Source organism: Ixodes scapularis, unplaced genomic scaffold, assembly GCF_016920785.2.
Source record: "Ixodes scapularis isolate PalLabHiFi unplaced genomic scaffold, ASM1692078v2 PGA_scaffold3__209_contigs__length_174095766, whole genome shotgun sequence".
NCBI classification, from domain to species: Eukaryota; Metazoa; Arthropoda; class Arachnida; order Ixodida; family Ixodidae; genus Ixodes; species Ixodes scapularis.
In genome coordinates this window covers 137092372-137095071 of record NW_024609868.1, presented here as the reverse complement: position 1 = coordinate 137095071, position 2700 = coordinate 137092372, and the positions used below count along the sequence as shown (strand labels likewise).

Here is a 2700-nt window from a genome sequence, read left to right as displayed (position 1 = left end):
CTTCGGTGAGCTGTAGATGTGGAGTATAAAGATGCTACATTTAAGCCGACCACTCGGAATTATTTCAACAAAGGAGTGCTCAACAATGCTGGAGTCTAAAAAAAGATCATACGTAATGTAAGTGCATCTTTTGGAGACGAGCGTACAGATGCCTCTCTTTCCTTCACCGTAAGCGACGTGCGATTTGTAACTCGGTTTCGTGACCGCGTCAGAAAGTGTTTCCTGAAGTAGAATGACGTGTGGCGTTTCCGGATGAGATCTAATTAACTGCTGAAGGACAGTCCTCTTGCGCTGAAAACCCCAGCAATTCCATTGCCAGATTCCAACTGCTTTAAGATGAGCCTCCATGACTGTATATGCCAGTTAGCCCATTCTGTACAATGTTACAAGGTGTAGCCGCTTGGAGGTGTTGGGCACCAAAAGATGCCGGGTTTTCGGTCAGAGAAGGCTCATCGTTCGCAAGAGCACAAAACTCCATCGTCCCTCTCCTCGCCTCCAAAGTGTTCACCCTGGCCTCCAGCGCGTTGAACTTGCCGTCAAGGACACCAACTTTAGCGTTAAGCATCGCAACCGCTTCGCTGAGTGATTTGAGCATAACCCTTATTTCAGTCTGAAATTTCTCTAGTCCCTCATCGCGAACGGGCTTCGCTAGGGCCCTTTTTTTGACCGTACGTGCCTCAGAGGGTGCCTCGACGGGAACCCTCATGGGTGTTTCCTCCCTGGCGGGTTTCGTAGCCTGCGTAGACTGCGAAGCCTCGCACTAGCGAGCCGACCCGAATTCTGACATCTCTGACCTGAGTTGTTCAATAGCGCCCTTCAGTGCCGCGTTTTCTTTTTCCAACTGTACGATTCTGGTGTTGTGTTGCCCAGGCGGCGCTGCCCCCGTTACTTTTGTCGGCGATTGTTTGACGCAATCGGCCCATCCGGTCTCCTGGGCAGCAGGCTTCCGGATGCGAATCGTTGAGCCCCCGGAGCGTGAGCGGCCCCCGGAGCGAGAGCGGCCCCCGGAGGCAGCCCGCGGTAGTCGGACCCTGGACCGCCCTCTCGAGGGCACCCTGGTTATGCCAGGCCCCCGGGATCCACTCCCGGCCCGGGGTGGAATGGCCGGCGCAGACAGCGAGCCCATCGGCGGAAAATCCTGGTTGTAGTCACGTCGTTCTTTTCTTCTCTGTCTTACGATGTAAGGCACTTGCTATCTCTGATTACAGGACTTATCGGCCGTGGGGTGAGGCCCCCCGCAGAAGGCGCACTTCGGTGAACAAACATGTTGGTCGCTTGGGGAATTTACTCCGCAGCCCCTGCAGATCACGTTTTCGGGAGTCGGGCATACGTCGGCTCGGTGACCGAGCCTGCCACATGCGTAGCAGACCTCCGTTTGTCTTCGGCAGAGCGCGTGCATCTGAGCATACTGAGGCCGCACATGACGTGGTTTGGCACTTTGAGACCGTCAAAGAGAATGACGAGTGTGGTGGAATTCTTGATTTTTCTAGCTTCGAGAGCCTTGGGGTTTCTCGGCGGTATGATGAGACTTCTAAGTTGCTCGTGATCCAATTCCAGGTCAATGTTTCTTATGATCCCCTTGCACGTGTTGTCGGGCGCAGCGAGGTAGGAGCTGACCTCGTAGATTGCTGAGCCAATGGAGATGGCTTCAACCACCGCATAGGTCTTGGCGTTGTGTTCTGAGGGTGTGCTGACCACCAAAATGTTGTGCATGGCGTTGGGGCAGATGATATCTTCCGCGGCATTCATGAAAGAGAGGCCCGCCGTATTCACAAGATCCTGCACGACCTTGACTTGACTAACATTTTTAACGTTTAGGCACCCCGAGGTCGGACGATGACTCTAAAGTACTCCTTCAGCAGGCGAGGCATTCTCGAGGCAGCTACGATGCGCTTCTTCACGCTGGCGGGAGTGCGGGAGCCGCCATTGCTACTGCCACTTGGTCTGTTGGCGGGCTGCTCGCTCTCGGCGGTCAGGCACTTCTGGGAAGATTTGCGCTTGGTAAACGCCGACTGCCAGCCGGCGCACTGGAATTCTTCTGGAGAAATGTCTTCCCTCTCCACTGTAACTTGCATGGCCATCGTAATCAAAGCAAACGCGGTCGCACGGGAGCGAGCCCGCCGAGCCTCCACCGGGAAGGTAGGCCTATGGTGTAAGGCTTAATGCGTCCGCGATGTGGTCGAGCAAAAAGTATCTTGAAAAACTGGCAAAAAATTCACCCACCGTGGAAAATTTCGTATCGGCGTGGTCTGGACGACTTTAGGCGTCGAAGGAGACAAAAATCACGAAGAAAATGTCAGAATGTTCGACTGAAAACAGTTCTAGGTTGGTCGAAGAGGCAGGGCGCCGCTGCTACTGGCTTCATCCTCTTCTTTCCTCAGTTCATAGGAAAGACCTAGCAAAGTTATGTGATCCCCAACTTGGATATCGCGCGTCGTGATTCAAATAAATGTTATCTTACTTATTTCGCGCCTTTGATCCCAATAAATGCCCCAGTTGCAGTCGCCCCGCTGTGCTCTCGCTTGCTCAATCGCCGCCGGCGTGTCTCAGCTTCGTCGTCTTTGCCACGGCGTACCGGCGAACGTGGCTGATCTGACACACCGCGTTCGGCTTGGGCTAGCAGACGGCGTTCGTATAATAGCGTCAGCTGTTTCTGGCTTCACGCGGCTGTAGCGTGCGTGCTTCTATTCATTCGGCGTT

General features: G+C 54.1%; 1 pseudogene; it reads right to left on the bottom strand.

Moving 5' to 3' along the window:
- Positions 1–331: 331 nt before the first annotated feature.
- On the bottom strand, positions 332–2081 carry LOC121832878 (annotated as a pseudogene).
- Between the last annotated feature and the right edge of the window lie 619 nt (positions 2082–2700).